This window comes from Labeo rohita, chromosome 2 (genome assembly GCF_022985175.1).
Source record: "Labeo rohita strain BAU-BD-2019 chromosome 2, IGBB_LRoh.1.0, whole genome shotgun sequence".
Classification (NCBI taxonomy): domain Eukaryota; kingdom Metazoa; phylum Chordata; class Actinopteri; order Cypriniformes; family Cyprinidae; genus Labeo; species Labeo rohita.
Genome location: NC_066870.1, coordinates 27,547,886 through 27,572,548, shown reverse-complemented (window position 1 = coordinate 27,572,548; position 24,663 = coordinate 27,547,886). Strand labels below are relative to the sequence as shown.

General features: G+C 37.7%; 1 protein-coding gene across 2 annotated transcripts in view; it reads right to left on the bottom strand.

Moving 5' to 3' along the window:
* Positions 1-9,251, bottom strand: part of LOC127181428 (cadherin-2) — a 186,737-nt gene extending 177,486 nt beyond the window's left edge. Inside the window, exon 1 of one of the 2 annotated variants that reach the window (XM_051136180.1) lies at positions 8,798-9,251. The gene's annotated coding sequence lies outside the window, so the exon portion shown is untranslated. The remainder of the gene's footprint in view (positions 1-8,797) is intronic. The other variant, XM_051136189.1, reaches the window with a different exon arrangement.
* Positions 9,252-24,663: the final 15,412 nt, after the last annotated feature.

Sequence of the window (24,663 nt, the reverse complement as noted above, 5' to 3'; positions counted from 1 at the left end):
ATTTACAATGGAATTAAATGGGGTCAATTTTTGAAGGAATCTGAAGCTTTTCATTTTAAAAAAACACTTACATTAATTCTTCTTTTAAAACCTGTATTGTCTGAACTGGTCATTTTATGGTTGTTTTATGCTTTTAGGTGTTGCTGTGGCAACGAAGTTGCAAAATTGGATGTAACTTTACACAGAAGTAGTCAGAAAGCAATTTTTAATGCCAAAGTCAAAAATGAAAATTCGGACATCTCAACCTCATGTTGTTCCAAACCATTAAGACCTTTGTTCATCTTCGGAACACATACCAAGATATTTTTGATGAAATCAGAGAGCTTTCTGACCCTGCATAGACAGCAACACAACTGACACGTTCAAGGCCCTGAAAGGTAGTAAGGACTTCATTAAAATAGTCCATGTGACATCAGTGGTTCATCAGTAGTTATTTTTGCTTTCTTTGGGCACAACAAGTGTTCTTGTAGCTTCATAAAATTACAGTTGAACCCCTGATGTCACATGGATTATTTTAACAATGTCTTTACTACGTTTCTTGGCCTCAAATGTTTCAGTTGCATTGCTGTCTATGCTGGGTCAGAAAGCTCCTGGATTTCATCAAAAATATCTTAATTTATGTTTTCCTAAGATGGACGAAGTTCTTATGGGTTTTGAACCACATGAGGGTGAGTAATTAATGACAGAATTTTCATTTTTGGGTGAACTATCGCTTTAACACACATATTGTTAAAACAGCATGTATTTTAACAGTTACAGATTGGCACTATTCACGTTACTGTGAACCAGATTTTTATTTTTTGTGTGTGTCTTAATCAAAATTATGCCACTAGTGCTGTCAATAGAGCTTAACTTGTGTTGAACCTGGAATATTCCTTTAAAGGGTTAAGACGTGCTCGAGAACACGCACACTTATGTAGCGGCTCCTTGAGGCACAAGACTGATGAGAAAAAATCTTCAAAGCCATAAACTGAGGCCCGCTCTGTTCGTTTGATGTGGAGATAATGATTAAGGTACATAGCGAGACAACATTTCCATTCGACGGCAAATTGGAAAGAGTTGGAGATGGAGGTCTGAAACTCATCACGAGGTGACGAAAGAGGATGGTCAAGGTCACTGGAAGTTTGGTTCTTAGAGTCAAATGTGACATAATTGGGACTTCAGGCACTGAATAAGGCTGGTTGTTGAGGTTATTATTATGCTTTGTTTAGAACATCGGATTTGAAAGCTCAAGCCGTAGCTAGTGCATGATCACAGCTCAGGGAAAAATGCAACAGGCATTTTTTCTCTTTTCTAATAAGACCAGGTAAATTGGTGGTAGCTCGGTGGTGTTCACGGCTGGCATGGGTTTCTGTAGGAGGACAGCAAGCAACTGACAGCAAGTAAACAAGATGAAGTTCAACCGTCCTTCGATATGAGCCAAAATGGCAACCAAAAATGACAGTTCACATTTAAAATTCGCCACATCCAGCCAACCAGCCATCTCACTGGTGATTTGTGCTCTTCCAGAGAGGCAGTGCATGAATGTGTGAGGGGGAATACATCTGTCTGTCTGTCTGATAAAGCGGATGCCAGTCCATGTGCCATAGCACGTTCTTCCTCTGCTTCAGGCCCTACACAGCTATCAGTCCATCATTGTCATACAATAATTCTGCGTGTAATACCCGTCTGAGTCCCACAGAAACTGACATACTGTGTCTGCAGTGAGAGCGTGTTAAACCCACTCAACATCCTGTAGAACAGGCCAATTTAACACAGGAATAAGCCAATTATCTTCGAAGAGTAGGCAAATTTACAATAGGATTTTCGCAATTCCTGTCGGACGGCCGTGTCAAGGGTTGGGCTCCGACACATTAGTCTCTTTCATGACCACACACATTTTCCCAGACAAAAATCTCACTTTCACACACTCGTAAAGAGAGGCTTCAGCCTAATGCAAACATCACATGCTCACATTCATAGTCTAGCCCAGATTACAAGCCGCTAAAGAGATATTAATACAAGCGGTGGATGGAGCTTCTGTGATGTCTACATCTCTCTTGACATGAAAAATCTGCTATATTCTGGGTTAAAGGAATATTTAGAAAGCAGAGCAAGTTAAAACACAATTGACCCTATTCCAGGCGTTTGATTGACAGGCAGTCTGACCAATCACAACGCCAAATCTGCCACTTGTCCGACAAGCAAAACAAACAGGAGAGTAGATTAACATCGGTTGACTTGAAAAATGGAGTGCATTGACATTTCCACGGTTTAAACAAGATACCTTCTGATGTTCATTCATGTTTATTTTGTGCTATAACTAGTAATTGGTCGAGGAAGATATGATCAGTTTATGTGTTGGTTTAAACGGAGGCGCTACAGTGATCTGTCATGACACTTTAAAGAACAACAAAACTATATTATTTGTTTGAATTTCTTAGCTGAGAGTTTATTTCATACCAAAAGTAACCTGCTCTGTTTGTCTGTTGTCTCAGCCTCAGACGTCAAATATGGAAATACTTCAGTATCGAAGTCATCATCGGATTGGCTGAATTATACAGAACTGACAGGAGATGTGTGTGTTACGTTCTTTAACGTTCTGCTTGGAAACAAGGATGCCAAAACCCCTCACGAAAGAAGAAAGCCATCGTGTTTACAACTGACAATGAGCGCTTATCACAATCAACTAAACACTGGATTTTCAAAAGTATGTGAAATATTTAAAGTTCATGGCATAAAATCTTTAAAACGCGTTAAGGAGTTTTACACAAAAATGTGGCATAAAACAAAACGTGATTGGTTGCGTTACTGTCAGTCTTGTGGCCTCTTGGGGGGGCCTTGGTCCATTTAAAGCGCCAAGGTTCCCAGACCTTCTGCCGTCAGTCTGAAGGTCTGGCTACGCAAAACTACTGTCCTCATTTTTTATTGCATGAGAACACAATGTGTGGCGTTAGAGCATCACAACTTGTCAGACGTAGCAGTAGTAACAAAGGGGGGCAGGTCTTTGCAAAGGTTCATTGTTAGTAGATTACATTAATCTCAATTGCTGCTTTTTAGAAGAAAAATGCATTTTTTATGGTAATCAACAGTATGCTACAAATGCTGCGCTTGATCTTAACTTGTACTGAACTCGGAATATTCCTTCAAGACCTGAGATTCCTTAGTGTGAAAGAAAATTGTAAAATCAATTGGATTATAATACACCACCAAAAGAGACTACATACTTCCCGCTTGGTAGAGCAGCTGATGTTTGAGAGCTGTATTACAGAGTGGCACTAATCATAGTGTAGGATTTATAGTTGTCATTCAAATGTTTGTCTGACTGCTAGAATGGCATAAACCAATCAACCAAATCATATTCATTCTCAGCCCCAGTAAGATTGGGCAACAGACACACAGACACTTGTAGATAAATCCATCCATCTTTTATATCCACTTTTTCCTATGTTGGTCACAGAGGAGTGCTGGAGCCTACTTGTAGATAAATGAACGGAAGAAACCACAGCACTCAATATTTGAGCTAAAGACATTCAATTTATGATACTGTTGTTGCCAGATTTTATTGCTGATTTTATTTTATTGAGACAAACAATTTTAGAGATTTCAGTCTTTCCCTATTTATGCAGACAGAAGTTGTATTTATCACACAGAAAATAGCAGCCTGGGGCCATTGCCAAGATGGCCGCCGAGTGAACTGACTTGCACTGAAAAGGATTTGGCTACATTAAGATGATACCTGGGAACCAAGACTAATATTTGAAATGATTATTGAGACATTTTTCCATGCTCAGACACCACAGTCGAGCCTCATTTAAAACTGAATCAAGAATAACTTTTAAATTCTAATTACTACATTTGAACTGAATTTGAAATGAGGTAGAAAGAAGCCAGTAACAATCCAAAGACTGTCTACTTGGTCAGTGGGTCTTTTTTAGTAAGCAAACTACAATGTGAAAAAAACTTCTCAGATTGTGAACAGACACATTTCATTCCCCGGTGTTATTAGGTCCATGGGAATAAATTGTTTTGGTTTAATTTCCAGCAGTTAATATTAACTCCCAGTGCCAATAGCTCTTAAAGCAATACTTTATTTTTCACTTCAACAGCATATAACAAGTCCCACTTACTGCCTATCAGTAGAGACCACTTCCTGCCTTTGGCACAAAGACTTCTGCTGCCTCCCACAATATATTCAGAAAAACATTAAAATAACTAAATAACTGTTTGAAGTACTGTACATCACAATAATAAGCATAATCTTGCTGTACTAGCACATGAGCTTTTTATTTTTCACCTCGACGAATGCTTTAAAACACAGAGAGATCTAAGGTATAACCTTATTTGCTCACTTCACCTGATTTTTTTTTCATGGAAACAGCCAAGAACATTATTTTCCTGAGTCACATTAACAAATTGCAGAGGCACAGTGTTTCTTTCAGCGAAGGTTTTAAACATCCGCTAAAAGGTTTGGTTTGGTTAGCTGGTTGTGTTCCACTTATGAACACAAAAAACAAGCTATTACATATCCTTGACACTAAATGCCATGTCAGAAAGATGCCAAGCAATCTGTTAGTATCCAAAGAGACAAATTGCATGATACTAATCTGATTCAGGATAGTAAAAGGGCCCCAATGTTAGCTTTAATACTCACTTTAACTTGGTCTCTGAGGGCCTATCATCTGATAAAGCTTGTCGACTTCATTTTACACAACAGCATGCTGTAGATGGCATCTCTTTAGAGGAGCAACTTGCTCTTTTCTGTGGAAACAGAAACTCATGCTTTCTAATTCGCTAAGGTTGTATTGCTGTTGCATAATGGGCCTTTTTCTCAAATGATAGCAAATATTTCAAGTTTTGGATGTACAACGCAAATACCTTTACATTCACCATTCCTCATCTTTTTTTCTGTCCTCCTTGCATGTGCTCATCTATTGTAAATGAAGGAAATGCCTAGGGCTGTGAGTCAGACACTCTTGCTGGTGACAATACCAGCATTTCTCTATTGCCGTTTTCTTTGTCCAGCGTAAGTCGTCGAGCCAGTGTCTCATGTCTGTTTCAACATGGATGCTTCCTCATTTTCTCATCACACTATCTCTCCTTCTCAATTTCTCCCTTGGTAAATGCAAGAGCTCCTTGGGTGTAAACAATTACAAGCTTATTGCTGACACAGATTGCTGGAGTCGTGTTAAATAAAATCAGAGGAGTGTTCACCCGAACTGCAAGCTGCCTCCTGCCTGGCCCATTTTGTAACAGTGAACCTCCCCTTGCTGAAGCTTAGCCAAGCTGAAAGGGATTTTGTGCATCACAAAAACACTTTTTCTGCATATACTTGCAGTAAAAACAACAAAAACAAACCAAAAAAATCCATTTGTATCTGGGTCCATTTGATAGCACAAAATCATCAAAGGAGCAAAATGCATTTCATTTTCAGGACACACGCAGACAATTACTGTACAAGAAAGAACCAAATCAAAAAAAAAAAAAATTAAGAAAGGTGCGTATATGAACACCATACGCCCATAATATGAAATAAATGTAGAAATACAGTTGGAGTGCAGAGAGACTTTTTTTTGGCTCCTCAAGTGTGTTTTTATAAATGTTTCTCTAAGAATTTCTTCCTCTGCTTATTATTTTTCTTTGCCCAGCATGTGACAAGGGACAAAGGCCTTTCAGCTCTTCCAAGTAATGATGAAGAAGCTTGAAAGTTGATTTTAAAGGCCTGGCAGTACTGCAACACTCCAAACCTCCACATCTCACAAATATATTCAATCTTCTTCATTCAGGACCAAAAAAATGGGCTGGTGCTTCACTGTTCTAGCCATAGCCATGTGAGAAAGATTTCCAACATATGGTGCGGCTGCACTTTGGGTGACCTGAGTTCGAGTCCTGACTCGAGGTTCTTTTCTGGCTCAATCCCTTCTCTCCTCTACCATGATACTGTGCTATCTAATAAAGGCAAAAAGCTCAAAAATATAACTTACAAAAAAATCAGGCAGTGCTATGCAATAAAACCTCTCCACAGTCAGAAATATCCATGTTTGTCCCTTCATTTAAAGTGTGTCTTTTCTGCCTCTAGTGACAGCAAATAGAACTGCACTGCCTCCAACTGCCCAACAGTCTAGTCCTGCTCACAATTCACTCCACTGGTTGAATCATTGGTCCTGTGTTCGGCTGGTTATGATGCTCAAATAGTGTAAAGCCATAGTGTTTATACACTTTTATGGTAAATCAACCAGTAATTACTTACAGGACTTACTATAACTATAGACTGTGTTCACAAAGAACATTATACACATTTAAAGGCCCCATGAAATCAAGTTTTATGGCGTTTAGAATGAATATGTTAGCTTTAAATTATCTATAAGCTAGTGTGCTCCAAAACAATGACAAAATTCGCATTTAAGCATTCACAACTGTGTAAATATGCTTTTTATTGGGGCGAAAGAAGACTGGCTTTGCGTTGTGTCACACAAACCGCCACAGCGTGCACACAGTCTGCTCTGGTCCAGAGAAATGATAGCACAGAGCATATTATATGCACACATTGGCATAGACCACAAAACGTATCTGACCCATTTGAATTCTACACTGAATACTATATTTTATATTGATATGGGGAGAGATTGTGGCTGTCATACGCTGTCAAATACGGCTTTACCGAGTTCACCGTCTCTGGCCCAAGATGTGATATAAACAAAACGCTATTGGCTATTTAAAAGTCTACTGAAGAACTTTGAAACACGCAGCATTATTCTGTGTTTTGACATCATTTCAAATGAAACAGAAGGACGGACTTATCAAGCAGTCCCGTCCCCTTTTTTAAATATCCAATAGCATTTAATTTATATCACAGCTCAGGCCATAGACGTATTACAGCCACAATCGCATCCATATCGCTATAAAATATAGCATTCTGTGTATTATTTAAATGTGTCCCATACGTTTTATGTCTGCACCAATTCACGCATATGATCCACTCAGTGATGTCTTTTCTCTGGACTGGAGCAAACTGTAAGATTAAACTGTACAGAAAATACTATTTCTGTGAAGAAGCGACTGATTTCAGCCACAGCTTCAGCGTCTATTTATAGACTGGGGGCAAGATGCTTCGGATTCTAGAGAGCATTTGATTGGACAGTAAGTTTGATAAGAAGCTGAAGTGCAGGGTGATGTCATCAAAATCATTGATCCATATCAGAAGTGAGAGGCTGTAGCCTCTGTAGTTTTGAATGCTTATCTTCTAAATGCGAATTTTGTCATTGTTTTGAAGCTAGCTTACAGATAACCTTAAGGCTAACATATTAATACTAAAAGCCAAAAAAATTTTACTATTGATTTCATGAGAACTTTAAAAATGGGAACTTCGCCCCGCCCCCTTTTTTAAATAGCCAATAGCGTTTTGTTTATCTTCCGGTTTCAGTTGAAATTACATCAAGGCATAGAATAAGAATGGTGTCTCAAAGCACTTCAGTGGACCTTTAAGCAACAGACACAAATACTGGGAATACATATTGGATAGCCTAAAAATATCCCATGACTTCAGTTAAAGATACAGACAAACAAATAAAAAATAAAATATCTATTTAACGTACGATACGCTACTGAGTAACGATCAAACCAGCCTGCTGTTGCTATGGTTACCACCTCAGCCGAACGCGACTTCGGTTTGCCTACATCTTTTTTAAGCTCTCCGACTAACTTGTAATCTAACTTTTGGCTGAAATGTAGGTAAGTAAAACGTATATACGCTATACTACACAAAAAGAAACACGCAGACTCTCGAGACCACTCACAACCTTGTTCTGACTCTCTTTTGGGATAGGGTTAAGCTTTAGCCAGGCCAGACCTTGAAAGCTCGGTCAAATCCACAGCATATACAGGTAAGCTTCTTCACTAAAAACCTACGGGTGATGAAAGCAACAGCAAATCTGCCTACTACCATCACTAATCATTTTTACAAATAAACATAGCAAAAACGCCGTCTGCCCTACAAAAAGGGCATTCGCGCTATTAATATATTTTGGGGAAACACATGGCACGAGCAGCAGACCGTACGATCCAACCTTGCCGCGCGCTCACGCGCAACCAGACTCACTTTGCGCCTAAAAACATTATTAGCGATTCAAATGAGTGTCATCAGTGAAGCCGTCGTTAGGGAAGGGACTAACCGTTTAATATTTGCCCCGCGAACACCGGGGTGTCGGTAAACGTGTCTGCTGCTGCCCCGCGAATCCCTGAACGGCGACAGACAGACAGAAGCGCGCACGCCATCTGCTCCAACTCTGCGCGCATTCAGTCATGTGGAAGGTCCGCGTTTCCCAAGAGTGAGTCCAGTATTTAATAACTCATATACTCATATATCATAAAACCACCGCGTATGTAGGAAGGACAGGATGCATGCATTAGGAGTACATACACTGGAGTACATACTGGAGTTTTTTGACATTGTCAATGGGGAGCATCGGTACTTTGTGTTGACTATGTGTTGAATTATCCATACATTTAAAGAAACAATCGTACAACGGACTTTAGATAGACGTTAATATAAAAGCAAGCGGACACAAACTGAACAAAACAGGAGGATGTTTCTTCTTTTGCACATAGATTTACAACCAAAAAAAAAAACACTCAGACACACAGCAAAACATATTCGATTTGAAATTAATACATTTTCAAACAAATCCTTCGCGAGTGTTTGTTCCTTAATCCAACATTCAAAAAAGAGACTCTAAAATGTGAAGGAGACAGAAGCGCTGCCTTTGATACCTCGCGGTAAATTCATCCCGTGTGATCGTAGAAAATATGAATGTTTTACCTTGAAATGTTGGTCTTAATGCGAGGACTTTCTTTCCTGCGCTGAGTGAGTCTGTCGGTGTTCAATGACAAGCACTGAGTCAAATATGAACAGGGCAAACGCTGTTATCGCATCTCTCTCTCTCCCTTTCTCTCTCTCGATCTCTTTCTCTCCCTCTTCCTCTCTCTCCCATAATAAAATGACTGTTTTAAAATCCCTCATCACGTACTCACTCTCCCTCGCTCTCAGCAGTCTGCAGCCTATCACAACAATCATGACAACTATCTCTTACAGAAATCCCATGCATAATAGAAAATAAATTCCTATAATTTAGCAATCATCACAATTTACAACATCATTACTCCCTTATTATGATAATAGACTATGGGGTGAGTGCAGTTCTTTGCATTTCCCCCTACATTTCAATAATTTCTCTTAGGCAAGACAGCACAACAGAAACACTATGTGAGTCCAATATTAAAAAGACTATCCCTCCTCCATCATAGAAGCAGAACGGAGCCAGTCAAAGCATAAATGGACGTATTTATCCACCCGGGAATGACTGTTTTCTTTCCGTTTGGTGTTGCTGCCAAGGCTTCCTTTGTGTGTGTACGTGTGTCTGTGTATCTGCTGGGCTTTGAAGGGCACAGTTTTTAAAAAGTGATGGAGTCTCTGACCCACGTCGTCCTTCAGCTTCAATATCACCTCTTTTACGCACGACAGTCGTTTAAAAACAACTTATCACAACAGCAGAGGAAATGTATTTCAGTGTTAACAGGCACTTCTGCATAAATGGATCGTTCGCCCAAAAATTCTGTCATTTACCATCATGTGGTTCCACACCTGTGTGAATGCAAAAGTAATTTTTAGTGGTCCATTACAACAGTGCAGCACTCTGATGCAGTTGCACTTTAGGCAACCAGAGTTTGAGACCTGGAGGTTCAATTCCCCTCTTTCCTCTCCCATGATTTCTTGTCTGTCCTCCTACTGTGCCATCTAAGTAAAGGGAAAAAATATCAGGTGTGTTTAGTCAGTTCACTTTAGTTCATCCTACAGTATATGAAGTATTTGAGTAAAGATAACATGTTGCCATTGAGCAGAACCACTGTCCATAATCAAAGAGTTATAATAACATATTAAAGCTGCAAGCAGCCAGGCTCACGCCACCCGTTGGCTTTAGGCAAACAGCAAGCAGTGGGCAATATGCTTTTAAAGTGGTTAATATAGGAGGAATATGTCAAAGTCATTTATATGTCCTGCCACCTGGTGGCGCTATGGCAATAACTGAATGTTGATGTGTATATGTCTTCAGGCCAGATATTTTATCAAACATATGAAGTTTGGTGCAGATTGAACATGGTATGTTTGAGTTAGTGTAAAATATGACATTTCCTGTTACCAGCAGGTGGTGCTGTGATTAAAACTGAATATTGAGGTGAAGATGTTTTCAGGGCAGGACTTTAATAAAACATGTGAAGTTTGCTGCAGATTGGACATTGAAAGTTTTTTGTTGTTGTTTTTGGCCTTTTTGCCTTTATTGTGATAGGACAGATCATTAGCTGACAGGAAGCAAAGTAGAGAGAAAGAGAAGGGGGCAGGATCGGGAAAGGCCCTCGAGCCGGGATTCGAACTTGGGATGCCCGTAGCGCAATGGCGCTGTATGTCGGCGCACTACCCACAAGGCTATCTGTGCAGACAGACATTGCATGTTTAAGTTAGTGCACAACAAGTTATTTCCTGTTGCCAGCAGGTGGTGCTGTGATTCAGGCCAGGACTCTTATCGAACGTGACATTTGGGGCAGAACAGACATTTTATGGCTGAGTTACAACTACGTCTATTCCCATGGCGAAACATCGAACTTTGTCACGCTGCTATGGACATGCCCTTTGACGAAAACTTAAGATCTTAGCAATTTAACATCGCAAAGGCCTTTAGAGTAGACTGACTAAATATAATGTTGATGTCATTAAATCCCTAGGAGGAGTTTGTTACAGGGTAGAACATGTCACTTCCAGTTGCCAGCAGGTGGCGCTATGACTATCTGAATATGGGCATGGGCATGTGTTCAGGACAGAACTCTTATGGAACATGTGCATTTTGGTGCAGATCGGACATTGTATGCCTGAATTATAACAACTTTTTCATGGCGAAACATCAAAATTTGCCACCACTGACACGCCCTTCAACGAAAACAAGATCTTCACAATTTTACGTCACAAAGGGCTTTAGATTACACTGACCAAAGTTCATTTAAATACAACTTCTGAAAATGGCAAAAATGGCACAAAACTGACTTCCTGTTGGGATTGGAACTTCGTACTGGGGACTTTTTTGTATGTATTGGTGTGTTACATGTGTCTATCGAATTTCATACATGTATGTGAAACATAGCTCGAGCGGCACTTCATTAAAATTTTATAGGTGGCACTAAAAAGCCATTTTGCCTTCTGAAACCCATATCAGATGTAAATTTTCACCACTTTTGGCATGTGCAAAGTTGCATGAGTTTTTGAGCATGATTCACTTTAGAGAAGAAGAAAAATCTGATCAGTTCTAATAGGGTTCTCGCACCACCAGTGCTCAGGCCCTAATTATCAATCTACATATAAACTTTTCTTTACACATGTTGTTAGATGCTGGCAGTTTAAAGATGGTACTGATTACATCCCTTGCACCCCCATTGGAGTTGCTTTTCTTTTATTAAAGCAGCTTGAAGTCTTGTTAGCAGGTCCACAACCCAAGCACAGGCTTGACACTTCACCACAATGGTAACTCACCCCAAAACACCAACATAACAGAGAGTCTTTTGAAATACCAACATAATAGTACATTAAACATTAACAAGTCTCCCTGTTTTTTCATCTTGCTAAAAAATGCATTTTTATTTCATCATTTTCTCTCCCTATCCAACTAACCATGGAAAGCATGATGGGAAGTGTAAAGTTTATTTACTACTTGATTGAAACATCATTATTGGAGCTAAGAGAATGATCTAGATGAGAAGATATTACATTTGCTTAGCTAAATAGATAGAGATGAAGACAGATGGAAAGCGGAAACCGTAAAACATTAATCAAGTCAAGTCATCTTTTTTTTATAGTGCTTTATAAAACAGAAATTGTTTCAAAGAAGCTTTACAGTATTAAAGAGGAAAGTAACAGAATCGATGCAAACTTAAATGAGGCATCATTATTCAGCTCTAGTCATTTCAGTGTTGGTTCAGTTCAGTTCAATAACCGTGTAAAGTTCATTCATTATGAAACAAATTGAGTTTAGCTATAAGCAGTTCTACTAAACTGAATTTTTTTTTTTGAAACATCTTTTATGCTCTGCAGAAGAAAGAAAGTCATACAAGTTTGGAACAAAATGATGGATTTCCATTTTTGGGTCAGCTGTATTTGTGTAGGAAACTCTTTGAGCTGACGTTAGATTGTCAGCTGCATGGATTCCTATTGAAATAACTTGATTTTGCTTTGAAGACACTGGTATATACGACCTTATGACAGATTTTTCGAAATATCTTCGTGTTCAATACAGGAAGCAAAGTCATACAGGTGTGTAACAAAATGAGGGAAAGTAAATGATAACAGCATTTTCATTTTTGGGTGAACTATCCCCTCAAGTATGGGAAGCAGTGACAGTGGAAAAACCAGCCAAGCCAGTTATTTTCAAAAATTTTCAGACAACACAAAAAAAGCACAGACAGACTCACAGCTGAGAAAACAGGCGGCAAAATTGCTGATATCTCCCATCCCCCGTTTCCAACGAGCATGTCGTCTCTCTCCACCTGTCTACCTGTAGCTGTCAATGACAATGCTGAGGCTTCGCCCATAAGGCCTCGTTGCCTTGATCTACTGCTGACATTTACCATTTGAAGTCCTGTCCTAAGCAGCAGACAATAACACAAACACGCTGACTCCCTCCGCATTTGTGCCGGCGTGTGGGTGTGTGGACGTGTTTGATCCGGGGACGGTTTGTTGTTGAGAGGGCGATGCATTCAAAAAGTTTCGTGCTAGTGAGGGGTGAGGAGGATTATTTGCGTTCGAGCGGCGGGTTGTAAATAATAAATGCGCTGCTGCGGACCTCTGTGAGATATTTTCCACCTGTTTTCCTTCTTTTCTAGCAGCTATCGTGCCCTCATCGGATCTGCTATTCTACCAACCGCTGTTCTAATATTGAACAGTCAGATAGGAACGGGGAGAAACCCGCTTAGAGGAGATCTCATCGAATCGGACAGACTTAAATACGCTGACCTATCTCTTGACCCTTTGCAGCTCCCGAATGGGACCAGAGTCCGCCGATGGTGGCAGAGCCAGAGGTCAAGGGTTCAAATTACCTCAGATTGTGAAAAAAACAAAACTTTTACCTACTTCAACTTAAAAAAATGCAAGTTTAGCTGCAGCCTTATTTTTATAAGCATAATCAATTTTGTCTATGTAAGTACATATATAAGTCATTGTGACTTATTAAAGGGATAGCTCACCCAAAAATGAAAATTTCTCTTATGATTTACTTATCCTCAAGCCATCCTAGATGTATATGACTTTTTACTTTTAGACAGGACATAAGCCATCATACAATTGCTGCACATCTCATAAAATGTTAAAAAATGTCAATATCTCACAGTAAGAGACGAGCAGACATATGGATAAACTTGACAACACAACGCAAAAGACAACTCAATTCGGTCATGTTTTCTGAGCGCAGACACCAAAGCAGCACCTCTCACACAATACACGAGTACTCTTTAGCATCACATGAATGGAGAAATACACACAGAATTATGTCCATTTTGATGAGTACTCACGTAAACACACTTGGTTACGTCTTAGGTGAACGTAAACAGTTAGGAGTATTTCAAACGTACATTGCATCCGTGCATTCAGCTTTAAATGGACAGCAGTCTAATTTAGTTGCTAATATCTGTGGCATTGATGTTAATCAAGCAACAAAAGAAAGAGAGAAAATCACTCACTGCTCTTGACTGAATCACTTTAGTAGCCCTAATAATGATTAATTTAAATGTATTTATATAAATAAATATGTCTGCCTGAAAGAATGAAGAATGTGGTAAACAAGTTTTTATAAAGAATGCATAATTAGCCTATATAACCATTGGCATTTCATTGAAAAGAAGACCATGTTCTTGATTCTTTGTGAGAAGTGGTTTCACTTCATTTTAATTTAAAGGCATGTTGCGTGTCACATCAGTTAAATCTGTGCCTATCATAAAACCTTATATAATATCAAACCTATATAAATAGTTGGGTAATTTTGGAGAAATGCTTAAAGGGGTCATCGAATGCCCATTTTCCACAAGTTGAAATGATTCTTTATTGTCTTAATGAAAAGTCTATAATATACTTTGGTTAAAAATTCTCAATGGTTGTGTAAAACAACACCCTTTTTACCTTGCCAAAATCAGCTCTGCAAAAATCATCCCATTCTGGCCAAGGCTGCTTTAAATGCAAATGAGCTCTGCTCGCCCCGCCCCTCTCTTCTCTCTGTGGAGTGACGAGTCTGTTTACTGTAGCCACATTTAGCCCCGTTTAGCCGCTAAACTTGCTAACTACCACATTATTAGGAAAGGCGATCGCAAAGATTCATAAAGAAACCCTTATCCTCACTTCTGCTGTAAGTGAAGCTGGATCACGAATGATTCGCGCAAACATAGACGGATATATGTAGAACGGAAGGCGAATTCCCTTCACAAACAAATGTAATCCGCTGCATCTTCAGCAGCTTAGATGTCGGCAGTAAATGAAGACCACTATGTTCATTATTACATCCAGCAACACAACACCTCAATCGCTCAATTGGAGATATTCTTGTCTAACTTACATCCCTGCTCTGGCAACGAAACAAAGAGGGCGGACTGTTACAGCTGATCTGAGGTAAGACGCTCATGTCAATTAACTATCGTGGAAGCGGCCTCTGTCGGTGTGACGCCACAACGAAAGGCATCTGAGAATGGCTCGATTTGAAAAAGGGAATATTATTTTTACAGATTATATAAAAACCACTGCATGGATTTTTATCATTATAGGGTAAATGTGTACATACACTGCCAACACACATTAATGTTCAAACAACATGTAAAAGTAAATTTAGCATCCGATGACCCCTTTAATAAATGCATTACACTGTAACTAAACCCCTTAGATTTTAGCCAACTAAATCTACTGTAGATTTGGTCGACTAAAACTAGACTGAACTAAAACAATTTATATGACTAAAACTAAATGGCATTTTAGTCAAATAACTATGACTAAGACTAAATCTAAATTTGCTGTCAAAATTAACATTGGTTTAGCATAAGCTCTGGTTAAATTATATATGCTTGTCTCGTGAGAATCAAGTTTTGTTTACAGCAAAGGAAAACCAGTCTCCTCTTGGCTTATATCAAAATCCTCATTTGGATTTATAATTTGTGACCAGTGTTTTGTTTTGCTCTCTCTTCCATTCACCACTTCTCACCGAAGCTTAATCTATGCCTACGTCCTGTGTCATCCACTGAAACGCCACTCTATCATGAACGAACATATGACAGTTGGCGAAAGCTAGAGATTACAGTTTATAAAGTATTAAATATGGATATTTTTCTTACAAAAACACATTGATTCACTTCAGAAGGCCATTATTAACCCTGTGTAGCTGTGTGGAGTAGTTTTTATAATGGATGGATGCACTTTATTGGAAAGCCATTCACTGCCATTATAAAGCTTTGAAGAGCCAAGACAATTTTTTAACACAACTCCAATTGTATTGGTCTGGAAGAAGAAAGTCATATAAACCTATGGCTTGAGGGTGTGTAAATCATGGGTTAATTTTCATTTTTGTGTGAACTATCCCTTTAAGAGTAGCTCACAAGCAATTTTCCATAGCTATAAAATTTTTGCATATTATCTCCCACACAATCAGTTCATGGTAATGAACAGCACTAGTAATCATCATTAACAGAGCCAAGAGAATAATCTAGGCAAGAAGATACAGTTGTTTAGCTAAATATTTAGAGATGGAGACAGATGGAAAGTGGAAACCGTAAAATATCAAAAGCTGATGAATGTTATATACTCTAGACGTCAAGTCTTTGTAATGAGACAGCCTTGATCTCTTGTTCTCGCCACGTGAGAACATTTTACACAAATTAGCTGCTAAAGACACCACATATGTATAGATGGCCTCAAAAGAGGCCTATTTTCCCTCCGGGTTTACGGGCTGCCTTGCTAATGTGCTCTATCGCACGCGGCTGGCAGGCCAAGAGGGGTGCAATTTAAGGTGTATTCAAGACTTTGGCTGCCTAGAATAAATTGGTATCTATTTTCCTGACATCTGGTCTTTTAGAAAGATCATTACTTTGATCTTTTTAGACTTTACCACAAGAGTGGGTTCTGAGACTTGTTACTTCGCACTCTGCCGTTTCATTCCCTGTAGCATAACATATCTTCTCGCTCCTCTACTTTCTCCATCTGTCCCTTCTCTCTGGATCTCCATTTGTAAAACCTCATTCTCACATTTTCTGAGAAAAAATATCTAAAGGGAATTAAAGGAATAGTTCACCCGAAAATGAACATCGTTTACTCACCCTTGTGTTGTACCAAACCCATATGAGTTTCTTTCTTTTGCAGAACACAGAGGTCAGACTGCTCACAGTTCAGATTATTTGTTACTGTTGATTATAGAAGAGATATGTTGTATCTTTCTAGGGAGTTCCACCTTGCCAGTAAACTTTAGCTTACTCACTGAACGTTTTATGGTAATATTTTCAGTAAAGCTGTTCAGTAAAATATTTATGCTTCTTATTTAGGATAAACAAATACAAATTCACAATGAACCATTTTTTCTTACATAAGTAGTGGACTGAATAAGACTATTTAATACAAAGTAAAGAATTTCAGAGTGTCTATTTGCACTAAGTGCAAATAGCCTGTCTTGTTGGCAGAGGCTATTTACACTGACTCCGCCCACTAACGTGTGATTGGGCTAGTCAACACTACAAAAGACAATCATAAAATATCAGCTCCAGTGGCGCAGATAATACAGCACATGCTGTAGTCTTTGACGTGATTGACCCGGATTATTATCTACCTTTTGGCAAACTTTTTTCTCCCTTTTTAAATCTCATATCAGAAATAGAAGGAAATAAAAAAAGTTGAAAATAAAGTATTGTGTAGGTCTAGGGTGGGTGTAGGGAAGGCTTTATTATCCCAATAAGTCAGTATCCATTTAAAAAATTGAATTAAAACTATAATTTACACTCCATATGTTTTTATTGCATACTGTTTTATAATGTACTACAATACTAAGGTACAGATTATTGCCTCTTTACACTAAGTATTATAAATAGCAGAAAATCCTGCTATTTTAATGTAGTGTAAATAGAATCTATAGCTACACTGTTAAAAAACAACTTTAAAAAAAGTTGTTTTAACTTAAAGTGTTTGTGCTGCCTTAAAATTTAGTTTACGCAACTCAAATATTTACGTTTTCATATAGTACAACTTAACATTTCATGTTGACTAAACTTAAAATTTTAAGGCAGCACGAACACTTTTTTGTTGAAACTTTTTTTTACAGTGTTTTTTTTACAGTGTATTTGCACTTTAGTGTAAATAGAACTCATTGCTATTTTCACTTAATGTAAATAGCATCTATCACTAAGAAAATATGCTGTTTTCACTTAGTGTAAATAGCCTCTGTTGCTATTTACACTTATTGCAAATAGTCGCTGCCAAATATTTCTTCATAATTACTTAATAATTTTTGGCTCCAATATGTTTAAAAATACAAATTCAATCTAAAATATCTATTTTAGATTTTAATAATTTTGAGGTTTGGAAGAAAATAAGGATGAGTAAATGACAATTTTCAAGTGAACTTTTTCATTACCTGTGTCAATGCATTACATGACGTCAATTATGCATTTGGGACCTTGCGTGTTTTAAAATAACAGCTTGGCTGCCAGATTGAATGTAGACATATCTGTAATTTTGTGCAATTTTACAAACTACATGCAGGACAACTCACCATGGTTTCCATACGCACACCTGAGTCTCAGGATATCTAACACAAACATCTAACTTACACATGCACACAGGCCAATCTGATGTTTTTATTCCTTCTCATATATATTTCCCATGGATCTCTCACTTTCTCTGCCTCTCTCCAGCGTTCCCTCCTCTTCTCATCTCCCTTCCTTTTCTCCTTCTACCAGATGGCTGACCCATCTGCTCCCTCTCTCTCGCTCTCCCTGCCTTTACCTCCATCTCCATCTCTCCTGATACCCCTTGGCTTTTAGAGTGTAGGTCCAAACCACATAGTTCATACATTTCATAAATGTCAAAGTCACACCAAATTAACCCTAAGGTTACACATAGACACCATAGCCTCAAGAATGGGAGAGAATAATCTGTGTTTTCAATCTCTTTAGCTTTATCTCAAGCGTCTCTCACGCTGGGTCATGCTGCATATCTCAAGCGGCGTGTTTGGTTATAAGCTGATCTGATCGCAGTGAGGCTCTTCCATCTCTGCCAAAATGTCTCACTTTCCCTTCATACGCAACTTTAGCATTCATAATCTGTTTGTGCAAGCAGATTTTCATGGTATCCACCCAAGTTGTTCCAAATGTAAAAAGCACAAGTCATACATTGTTTTTTAAAGGAACAGTTCAGCCAACAATATTCTGTCATTTTTAACTAATGTCATTCAAAACCAGTAAAAACTTTTTCTTTCCATGCATTTACAATGAAGATTAAGACTTTCAAGTTTTGAAAGGAGCATAAAAGCATCATTCGGTGAGTTACTGGAGAGGGTTTTCAGTGAATGAAGACTTCAGTTTAAATACGTTTCCTCATACAAAGCTATTATATGAACACAGATGACTTAGAATAAAGTGTGTGAGTCATATGAACCCCATTTAAGATACTTTTGTTTCTTTTTTAAAAGGTTGGACGTCTCAGTGCCTATGAGGACTAATTTCATGGGGAAAAAGTAGGTCTACCCAATTCATCAATTTTGTATTTGACGGAAGAAAGAAAGTCATAGAGGTTTGGAATGACATAAGGTTAATTATTTTTAGGTGAACAAGTCCCCTAATTATTTCCATGAGGTCCACTTATCAGTATAAAGTTTTTTGTGCTAAAAAGAACCATAATTTAGTTTTTCACTGACATTTTCCACCCTCTACTTACAAAGACTGCTTTACATTGTAAATTTCACTGAAACTAATGATTGAAGTATGGCTGGATGATCATGAATCTTGCTGAATATAAAATTACAAAGACCCAGATTATACTTAACTTTCCAGTATACTATTTAATTATGTTTGTCTTGATTTTACTGACCTGATGCTCGCTCCATATGCAGGTTCTGAAAGGTGACATAAAGTGGAAGAAGTGTCAATCTCCTTTTTTCAACCTGGCTGGAAAAAGTTATCAGTTCAAACACATATCACAATCAGCCACAATTTTGTAAAACTGCAGTGATTCTGCAATAGATAAGTGAACACTGTGGAGACCAGGAATCTCCCTATGGCTAGTTCATATCCTTGCAATCATTTAGTGCTGATGTATTCATCCGTCTAAAATCAGAAAGCTGTATAAGTTCAGAACACGCTGTTGTTGCAGGTTAGTTTCAATCAATCAAATTCAATGAAGGACATTTTGAGTCCCAAAAGTCATAGTACACAAAGCTCTTTGATATAAAAGTTCAAAGTAAAAATGTTCTACATGATTTGACCCTTTGAAATTGAAAACAGACTTAAGGATTTTGTGAAGACCATAGGTCTGATTCCCAGAGGACATATAGCTATACAATGAACCCAAAAAATATTTGGACACTTACACCATAATTAAAAACATATACATGTCTTTGCACTATAGACCAATTTGGAGCAGATGTCACAGTTACGTCACCTGCAGCTGCGCACGCATTGTGTTGGCAGAAAAAACACTGGTTACAAGTGGAGGGAATCTGGTAAAATCCATGGAATAACAGAAAAAATGTATTGTTGTGCCTTTGAATGTCAGAATTGAAATGCAAATCATTTTTATAGAATGTTATCGTCAAAGACGTCACACTGTAAAAAACAATTTGTTGAGTCAACTTAAAATAATTTGCTACCCGGCTGCCTTAAAATCTGAAGTTCAGTCAACTCAAAAAAGATTTGTCAACTTGAAATGTTAAGTTGTACTAAGTGACAACTTAGATATTTAAGTTGATTCAACTTAAAATTTTAACACAGCTGAGTAACAAGGCCAGCTTTTAGGTTTAACAAACCAATTTGTTTGTTTAGTCAACTCAAATATTGTCTTAAATAAGTTGTCACTTAGTACAACTTAACATTTCAAGTTGACTAAACTTATTTGAGTTGACTGAACTTAAGGCAGCTGGGTAACAAATTATTTTAAGTTGACTCAACAAATTGTGTTTTTTGTTGTTGTTTGTTTTTTACAGTGCATTTGAAGCTAAATGCAGATGTTTAATTCTACAAACTATGGATGAAACTGCTATGATTACTCTACTTTTAAAGCATAAATTTGATTTAAACAATTTATAACATTCACATATGCAGTTAATAGGAGACACATTGTATTAGTCCTACAGTTACAGAGTTAAATTTAAACCTATAACATTTTACCTATTTTATCTCCCAATTCTAACTTTTTTTTTTTTTCACAAATGCAAGTTTATATCTCCTAGTTCAGACTTTATAACTCGATTTTACTCAACAGTAGCAAGTTTGTCAATCCTGAGGGAAAAAACCCAAGAGTGTGGGATGTAAACTCTGAGCTGAGGGGAAAAGAGAGAATGACGTAGATTTTTCTTATCAGAACTGCGAGAATAAAGTCAGAATTTTGAAATATGAACTCAAATTTACATTTTTATTCTTTTATTCCATGGCTTCCATAGACTGCTACTTTAAAACTGTCATTTTCTGCCACCAGATAAGCTCCGCCCACAAAAAATGTCATCACTGTTTGCAAAAACTGAATTGGTCTATATAAATATCAGAACATATGGAATGGCATTATTTTAAAGAAATACAGCACAGTTTTTAAACTACTTCACAATATGAAGCAATAGATTTGTCATTCAAAATGAAGACAAAAACTCTTGGACACTTTCTGGTTTGTGAAACTTTGTGAAATATGTTCATTGCTAATGTGAAGAATTACACCGGTGATTACTCTGCTAGGACACTTGGGTGAACTTTAGTTTTAAAAAAGCTCTAGCGTCATTTGTTTCCAAATGCCATTGAAATTTTTCATCTACTGCAATGAAAGTCAGATGTTTTTAAGCGTGACTTAAGTATTCTAAAAGCATCCTAATACTTTCTTGGGGACATTGCATTAAGTGTATGCTTTGAATGCACAAGTCGATTTGGAAAAAAGGCTCCTGCCAAATAAATCCATTTGAATTAAGTTAAATTATTTTTTTTTTAAACGTCTTTGAATGAAGTCTATTATGCTTACCAAGGCTGCATTTATTTGATCAAAAACAGTAAAAACTGTAATTTTTTGAAATATTACTACAATTTAAAATAACTATTTTCTATTTGAATGTTTTGAAATGTAATTTAATTTTGTGATGACAAATCTGAATTTTCAATAACCATTACTTCAGTCTTCAGTGTCACAAGATACTTTAGAAATCATTTTAATATGCTTATTTGGTACTTAAGAAACAATATTGTGTTGCTTAGTATTTCTGTGAAAACCCAGATACATTTTTCAGGAATCTTCAATAAATAGACAGTTCAAAAGAACAGCATTTATTTCTTTTTTTTTTCAACATTAAAAATGTCTTTCCTGTCAGTATTGATAAATTTAATGTGCTATTCCTGAATAAAAGAAAAAAAAAGTGTGATGACCCCAAACTTTTTAATGGTACTGATGATGAAGGTTATTCATATTTTCTGGACTGATGGAAGTTCATCTAAAGGATAGTAAAGAGCAAAAAGGTTTGTGCTTGTCACATCTGCGTCATAAGTCATATGTCAGAACAATTACCCACTTCCTGGTCAATTTTGCCCATTTACACCAGTGGTGATAATGAAACTAGATGGGACAGTGACAACATCTATACCCTGGAGGCACAATTTCCAAAGCATTCAGCATGGAGTCTGAGACACCTGCGCACCGCCTTGCAAGCGTCTCCAGTATCTGCCTCTGCTTATGATTGTCGGTCCAGCTGTCTCGAGCATATTGGGGGAGGAGGAGGATGAGGAGCATGATGAAGCAGAGGACGTCTGCCCCTTCATCTCATTTCCCACGCTGACGCATCAGTTAGGCATCCGGAGGCATTCAGCTCGAGGCTTGGTATCCAGCCCAGGCCTTATGGTGTTCCTGCGAGCTCCCAGCACAGCACAGATTTGCCAATTAATAAGATGAAAGCCAAGTCTACACGGGCACGATCACAGCAAAGAATTACCGAAGTCAGGTGATGCAAACAAACAAACCGTCGAGATTAGAAACCGAGCAGACATCGAGCCGTAAGTGGATGTGCGGTGGGTCGTAAGGCAGAGAACGATTGTGCGCGTCTTAAGCAGACACCGGGACTTAGTAAAACTAATTAAAGCTGCAAATGGGAATGAAGACAGAAGCGGCAAGGGTGCGAAGCAGAGGTAAACAGCAGATTAGGAGTCATTCTGTCTTTATTAAACCTTGTCTCTCAGAAAGGGACACTTCAGCCTTCGCATACACACGCCGGTAAGTACTACACACTGTGATGGTGCGGCACAATTAATTATGGCACAGATGCACGACCAGACACTTAATATCTACTAATAAGGTAAATAAATCTGAGAGCTGAAAGAAGACACCCTGTATGATTCCTCTCAAATACCCACTGGGTGCGACAGTCCAAATCTTCTCCAAAGCTAGAGACACACACATTCAAGACGCTACAAGAAATAAACCTGTCCTTGATTTACTGAATCAGATGATTTAGTGTCGGCTAAAATAAATCCTCTCAAGGTAAGGCTAGATCAGCTACTTGATTGGGGGACTCTGCTTTAAGTACTTTTACAGAGCAAAACAAAGACATCTTTTCTTTTAGAAAAAAAATAATTTTTCATAGTTGGGGAAAAAATCCTGCAAATTGCTTTTCTGGAACTCATATCTCATTTGAACAACTTTTATTGCTTACAGATTTAAATTTGTCAGCCACAACATTAAAACCACGGATAGGTGAGGGGAATAACATTGATTATATTGTAAACACGGCACCTGTCAAGGTGTGGGATATATTGGGCAGCAAGTGAACAGTCAGTGCTTGAATTTCATGTGCTGAAAGAAGGAAAAAATAGGTAAGTGAAAATATATTTGACAAGGGCCAAACAGTGATGGCCAAACCACTAGGTCAAAGCATGTCATAATTAAGTCTTAATCCGTAAAAAAAAATAAATAAATAAATAAATAATAAATAAAAATGCTTTTTTTTCTGAATTTGTTCATTCAACTTAACCTTTTTGGTTTTCACTGTTTTAGTTAGGTTGACTGAACTACCAGCCACCGCAGCTTAAAAAAAAAAAAAAGTGTTGAATCAATTTAATAACAATATCACATTCTCAGCATCACTTATTGTAAAAACTTGTGAAGACTGTTGAAGACAGAAGACATTTGTCAGCCATCTTGATGAAGTTCTCCACAAAGTTTTGAAATTTTCTACAAAATTTCTACAAAATCTACAAAATCTACAAATTGAGAAGTAAATATTTTTATCTATCGGTTTAATATGTGTAAAATTACATATGTTGTCTAACAGTGTTGTATTTTCTAGTTATAGTCATGTATGTCAGTTTTAGTTTTGCAGCACTCTGAAGCTTCAAAATACACGACTCCACAGAATTTCCTACATAAATATAATAATAAATATAGCTGCAAGCAGCAATTACCGAGGTTTAGTTTAAGGTTTTAAGCACATATGAAAACATTACATATTATTTAGCAACAGAAAAAAGGATTTTAGCAAATCCAGATAATTTATCATAGAAATGTGATGGGTTTTTTTTTAAACAATCATTACTGTTATAGCACCAGCTGAGGTTTAATCTCTCTGAAACTTTGCATGCTAGTTTAGAATCACCTGTTGCATGCGCTCACTGGGTTTCGTGAAATTTTGAGTTTTTGTTTAGGCTTTATAGGCTTTTGGGTATATTTGGACAGGCCCCTTTTCTAAACAAACCCATTATAGCTTAAACTTTTTTTTGTTTTTTTTGTTTTTGTTTTTGATAATTATTGACCTAGAGAGTCCAAAGAAATGTACTGCAGTGGGTTTTTTTTCCAGACTGAGTGAAAAACCTAGGACTAGTTGGCAAAAGTAGGTTTTTTACATTTTCTCAATCATTTAACAAACAGTCTCATTGACAGCAGTGGTTCTAACGTTGTTCAGAATGAGGAGGTCTGTCGTATGATATGAATGTTGTGCGTATGTGTGAAAAAACGCCCAATATACAATCATTTACGCCCTTGAAAAACGTGCTATCGTAACCTCATCTAACAGGTTCTCAAAGTTCATCAGCCTATGGTGGCCATGTTTTTTAAGATATGCAAATATCCTTATAGACACCTGTGGCGCTTTGAACCAAGAATGCGCGTACCAGTTTTCATGTCAATAGGACAGCGGTTGCATAGTTATGGCCGTTTTTATGGGTTTTTTTTTTCCCTCTTATAGCGCCACCAAGTGGCCAAGCTCCACAACTTTTTTCATGTGACCTCAGATTCAGCTCTTATATACTCGTTGTGAGTTTGGCGAAGATATCTCATTCTGTTCAAAAGTTATAGCCGTTTTAGTAACTTCAGCCCTGCCCCTTTTGAACGGTTTGGTGTCCCTTCGTGACAGAGAGTTGAAAGTTCAACTTTTTTTTTTTTTTGATAATTGATAT